We start from the raw sequence: 6,525 nt of genomic DNA, 5'->3' as shown, positions 1-6,525 counted from the left end.
AGGAGAGAGAAAAAGGGAGGGGGGGTTTGGCGGCTAGGGTTAGGGTTAGGGTTAGGGTTAGAGTTAGGAGGAGGAAGGTGGCGGCTAGGGTTTTGCTCTGATACCAAATTGAATTAAAAGCCTTATTCTATTACTAAAACCTCTTAGGCTTATATAGAGCTCTATAAACACACACTTACAATTAACCCCCTACACATACTAATATCTCAACACCCCCCTCCTCTCTCATGAAAAATAAGGTTTTTGGTCTTTATACCCCAAAATCTATCCTTTCTCCAGATTTACCCTAAATCTCCATAGTTGCTAATTTTCATCTTTAAATTACAATGGTACTAAATGAGAGGGATTTACAAATCTATTGTGGGAGAATTCATGGGTAAATTAACAATATGCAGATTCAGGGGAAATTTTGCAACTAGAATTAATTTGGAGGCTATATAAGCAAAAAAATCCTTTAATCTAGACAAATGGATTTTGAAGGGAGTTAACACATCTCTCCATCTGACTTTATTTTTAGAATAAAAATAAAAACTCTAGAGCAACCTTGAGTCCTTTTTTTTCTCCTTTGAGCTGTTTTTATTTTATTTTATTATTATCTCCTTTTGATATCTTCATCTCACAACATAAAACGATCTCCAATCAGTGTGGTTCTGAATCATACTTATATGTTGCTGAAACATCGGTCCAATTATGTAAGTGATATCCATTAGAAACATATAGAAAACATCACAGAAGTTGTATTTATCAGGAGTTATCCAGCAACATCAGTCTAATTTGTGCAATTCACATGACGCATAAGACATTTTGAAATAAATTGCATAGTCAAGTACAGACCTGCTGCCATATTCTTAATTCCAAGCAATGGACTAATTTTTAATCTTTAAAAGTAAATCTAAATTAAGTTTTGCTTTCGAGGCAAGCGAATCAAATTAGAAATCTATTATATATTTAATGACCATTATTTCATATGATATGTTATATACTTATATTCTATAAATAGCTAAGCATTAATTCTAGACGAGGAGCCAACATGTGTTCCACCTTAAATATTCCATCAGTCATACTTTGGGATGAACGATTCAAGCGGCTTCAGCACTCGACCTTTCCTAGCAAAGGCCGAGTCGAAAGGCATCCTCCCTCGACTCACCATCCAAGTTGACACTACCCCTCTTCACTCCGCAAGGCCAGGTTGACAACCTTCAAGGCGGACTAAAAAGGTGGTACTTATCGGCCCATACGTTAAGATCAAGACGAAATGCATCACTTGTCGACCCTCTCAGAGAGACGAGTCGAGAGACGGTTTATCCTTAAGCCCCCCGCCGACAGACTATTACCATCGCATTGAATGCATGATCAGAATCATTATTGCTCTAGTCTAGAAAGTCTTTATAACTCATCGGATCTCGACAGCACCACGTACACTCCGTCTGTTAGATATAGGTGCCATGCATGCAATAATTGTATATTGTAACAGGACTTATATGAATATAACATCTTTGTTCAAAATGATAGTATGCTATTTTGGTCAGATTTATCTGGTATTTTAATACAAATAAAGTCCTTAGAATGATACTAGACTATCAGACATTTCGGATATGATCGTAATGAAGAGATCTGATTTGTCGCTAACGTATATTCTAAAATGTTCCTGGTCGATGAAGTGTTGAAATGGGACATCATCACTTTGGGAAGACTAATGTTTCTCCTTTGGTAGGATGATGATCCATCTCTTGGATCATTGATGTGAGACATCAAGATATAGTATACAGGTGACTCATTAGTGAATGAGTTGCCTGAATGACTCACTGAGAATATCTAGTTGGTAATTATACTTAACTGTCAAATAGAAGTTCTCAAGTGATATAGTACATAGTAATCTCTTGACCCGATGCATGAGTGTAATATCTTACATGTCAGTATAGGTGTACTTAGACATTTACCTAACCATAGTTCTCATTGAGTTGTGCATAACGGTTCTTGTTGGGTGCATCCCGAGACATAAGTAGATATTGAGATGCCAAGATGAGATTCGTCTCTCACAGTATAAGGGGTTGATGTCATAAGATTGTTTGATATAACTATAGCCAGTAAATCCTTGGCCGAGGTAAATAAAATAAACTGAGTGTCAGTTTGATCTTATAGGTTATGAGTTTAATATCAACAAACACTAATTGAGCAATTAGTGTTTGACAGTTTTTCATACCCTAGTCTTAATAGTTTGACATGGTTTGACGAAGAGACCGGACTGTACGGTATTATCTAAGTAGTCCTGATAAAATTATGTAAGCATCTTACAGACATTTATCACAACTTATATCCGGTTAGTCTTTATGTGTAGCTAGCACCTCTGTTGTACTTAGTGGATGTCATCCACTACCGAGTTCTTAAAATGGGCCCTAGAGTCACACCAAGCGCGTACTTAAATCATATAAAATACAAATTTATAGAGTAATACGTATGATTGATACGCATATATGATTTTCACCGGATACACAAACGGTTATATATATCGGTAAAATTAGAATGCTATATGCTTAAGAAATGAATTCCAGTATTTTCCCCATAAAGTTAACTTTTAGTCATCTGGTTGACTTTTTGGTCAACAGTTGACTTTTGGTTAACTCATTGACTTTTTGGTCATATGATGACTTATTAGTTAATGATTAGAAAATTACGAAATACCGTATTGATGTGGTATTTTCATTTATGAAATACGCACTTCATTATACCTTGATATTACGAAATACCGTATTGATGTGGTATTTTCATTTATGAAATACGCACTTCATTATACCTTGATTAATAAGTCATGAAATGAGTCATTAAGGTGGTATGGTTTGGGAACATGGTTTTAGCACATAGTTTTGATTCTTCATGATTCATTGCATGACTCATGAGATGAGTCATTGCATGACTCATGAGAGAATCATTATTTTGATGACTCATGGTGTGACTCATAGGATGAGTCATTCATGTCATGATATATTCTTCCTCTACAAATATGAGCTCTCTTTCTTCTTTCATGGTTAATGAAAAAATAAAATAAATGGTTTATTCATAGTTGCTTTCCATAAAAGAAAAGAAGAGAGATCTACCTCTTACTAAACTCTAGTAATCTTTGAGTAAGAGGAAGTAATAGGATTTTAAAGTACCCCGGGGTGGATATCTTGCCTTGTGTCTCAAGAAGATTTCGATTTTATCAAGCTCACTTGAAGACTTGGAGATCCACTACGAAGAGATTTACTACTACAAGGAGCAAGAGCTAGGGGTTGTTTGATCTTCCATCGAATCACGCTTCGAAAGTACGACTTTCTAACTCTTGTGTGCTCTTTTTAATATAGGGATCATGTTAGATTCAATTAGGATGGTCCTACTTTGTTTTTCATGCTCTCTACATGCTTAGTATTATTATACATACAGTCTTCCGTTGCATATTTTGCATGTATTTAGCACGAATTTCTAACTCCGTCAACCTCCCATTAAATGCGTAGATGACTCATCCCCCTCTGTAACTGACATCTGTAAAGTAAATGATGACTGAGCCACCTGCTTGGACTCGGCCGAAGTTACCCATCTACCCCTTGGATCTGCTATAAAGGGAAACTGTTGTCTACTGCCTAAAGTAAGCAATTTTCTTGCTAAAAATACACCCTACACTTATCTTTCTTCTCCACTCAAGCTTAAGACTGACTTGATACTCAGAGGAACTATCAGAGATCTTAACTCTGACCCTCTCACGTGTTGTTCATGTGCAGGATAGAATTCGCTGTTTAGAGACCAACTGTCTAACGAAGATTAAAGACTCTGAAACCCTACCAAACCCATATCTAACCCCTTGTTAGTTAACTGACATCAACAGTTTAGCAACTCATCGTGGGGCCGTTGCATAAGATGGCTGGCTCTAATCACCCTGTCCGATCCTCTAACCTGTCCGCTGATAACCAACACATGGGCAGCCGAATTAGAGGAGTCCGCTTGGAGGATTTCTCAATCTCTCCAGTAGCAGTTCACTTTCTTCACGAACAAGCTTCGCAGCCGGATTGTTCCTCAGCAACCTTCTCCATCGTTCGCTCCTCCTCCCCCTCCTATGGGTCAAGCCAATCAGTGAACGCCTGAAGACTACACTAAACACTACACACCTCTCCTCCACTTTTCCAACAGTATGTGGAGGTAATAGGGCAAAGCCCTAGCTACAGACATGGCGGCAATGAGCGGACCGCGTGGACGGCTTCACTCGACCTTAGATGCCCTTATGCTAATTTAGGTCCTTCCACCACCCATGTAGCGTCTGGTTATCACCGGACGTTCAATATTGTTATGATGCCACTGGGTTCACACAAAGCTGCAGTCTAAGGTGAATCCAGAGATGTCAAACCTATCATGCACCCATACAGTGCAAAAATAAGTTTTACCATCACAATAATATTTCTCTAGTGGAATCAATAAAAGACAGTGCAGATACAAGCAGATATAAAAAGGTGAAAATAGGAAATATACCATAAGAAATAAATGATCAATATCAAAAGTAATCAAGTCTCAATAGATATAGAAGAAAATGCGTCCAACAATTTGATACAAATGGCCAATACTCTCAACTACAATAGTCAACTGAAAAGTACATAGCTTCTCAGTTCTCAAAATAAAATGCAAGTCTAATAATCAACTAAAATCAATCTAAACAACTGTGGAGCAGAAACTACTATAAATAAGTGATGACGACTATGCTGAAAGTCCGTCAACCTGTGACTCTCCGAAACTCTGATCCACTGCCTAAAAAGAAGGAAAATCAACAACGTCAGAGCGCTAGCAAAATCATCTCCATCCGTCCTCAGGGGAAGAGCTACTAAGTATGATGGAGGCTCTACCTATAAGTGCATAGTTTACCTAAATTATTTTACCATGTGCTATATGATATTTATATTTAGAAATCCACAACACGAGATTGGTACGTCGAGCGAAATAATCCAAACAAGAAAACCCTCATGTATATACCATGTGTTTCAAGTTGTGAATTTCTAAATATAAATTCCAACTAATCAAGTAAAATAATAAAGAAACGTAATACATGAAAGTATTACAACAAACATCCCCATAAAATATCATTCAACTCCTCATGTTACCCTTAATGGACAAAATAGATACACAATCCCGTGTGCTAACGATGTGAAATACCTCCACACTAAATCATATCAAAAGAATGTCAATAATCGCCTACACTCAGGTTATCATCAAATCTATCAAAGCATCCTTCTTTAAAATTTTTCAATTCATCGCAACCCCGTACGGACCGACAAATAGGTATATCAACTTCTGCGCATAAACATGCGGACCCAAAACATAGGTTCAACGACTTCTGCGCACGCTCGTGCGGACACAAAAATGAATAAGTGAGTGAAGTCCATCGCGGTACTGACTAACTCACTCAGAGTGTAGTCCATCCGCGGTCTCATTGTGGGTACCAACTAATCCCACTCAAAGAATTCGTGACTAGATCTAAGTGTAACCTTTGTTACTCGTAACAACACAAATATGTGATCACTCCAACTAAGAAGCTCATATGTACCCAACTTAGTATGTTCACCTCTCAAAATATACATCTATATCAAAGTCCGACTTGCGCATCATGCCCGCAAATCAACACAGCAAAGAAAAAATACCCAGGTTCACGTTCTGGTCTTGATCAGTCGACCGATACAGGGTTTCGGTCGACTGATCGTCGACATGCACAAGACATGAAATAAGCCCGTTGGTCGACTGATGACTACCATCAGTCAACTGATTAGCTCCCGTCAGTCGACTGATAGCAACATTAGTCGACTGATCCGACCGAAAAAGATCACGTTTGAGTTTTAATTTGTTTTTCTTCAAAGCTCGGATTTTTATTAACAAAACTGAATTACTCTTATGAATATTTAATAAGAGATTTGTTTAAACAAGAGAAAACAAGTAGATTCATAAATCTAGGGTTTAAAATTTAAATTAACTAAACTCTTGTTCAAATTGATTAATTAGGGTATTTAAACAAAATTAAAACGTGATTTAACATGTTAAAATATACCCTAATGATCATGATCATATTAACTCATCAATTATAGAAGTATACTACTATTCATAGCACTGGTTTAATATTTAAACATCACGAATTAAGCTCTAACACATTAGATTAACTCTAAACATGAAATTAAACATGATTATCACATAAACATTTAATCTTTAATTAAGGAGAGGTTTGGAGGGAGGTGATCTTGCCTTTTACCATGTGCAAATCCCTTTGAGCAAGCACGACTCGATCCCTCGTCACCAAACGTCACAAATCTCGTCCTCCTCTCGGTGTTCGCTTCACAAAGCTCTTTCGAAAACGTAAAAATTTAGGTTAGGATTTGGAGAGGGAAGGAGAGAGGCTGCTAGGGTTTAGAAGTTCTGATAAAGAAAAGATTTTCGTGACAAAAACGTGTTTATATAGGAACAAACCCGAACTCAAACAGCCCAATCCGAAACCTAGTAAAAACTGGATTTTAGCCTGTT

The sequence above is a fragment of the Asparagus officinalis genome, chromosome 5 (assembly GCF_001876935.1).
Source record: "Asparagus officinalis chromosome 5, Aspof.V1, whole genome shotgun sequence".
Lineage (NCBI taxonomy): Eukaryota > Viridiplantae > Streptophyta > Magnoliopsida > Asparagales > Asparagaceae > Asparagus > Asparagus officinalis.
This window is presented reverse-complemented; position numbering follows the sequence as displayed.